Here is a 232-nt window from a genome sequence, read left to right as displayed (position 1 = left end):
TCGTCCAAATGTCAAGGTCAACAACTTAACGAGGAAGTTTGTGTGGCTGTTCCTCCCCTCCCCCCCTTTTTTTTTGGGGGGGGGGATAGAGCATAATGCAAGAATGCAAAAAAGAAAAGGAAGTTGATAGCACATAAAGAATGCAAAGAAATAAGAAACAAAGAAAAGGTAGGGATAACGTATATACACATTTTTTTTTCTCCTCGTAAGATCAGAATTTAAAAAAGAAATG

Source organism: Penaeus monodon, chromosome 31 (genome assembly GCF_015228065.2).
Source record: "Penaeus monodon isolate SGIC_2016 chromosome 31, NSTDA_Pmon_1, whole genome shotgun sequence".
NCBI lineage: Eukaryota > Metazoa > Arthropoda > Malacostraca > Decapoda > Penaeidae > Penaeus > Penaeus monodon.
Note: the sequence above shows the minus strand (reverse complement) of the source record.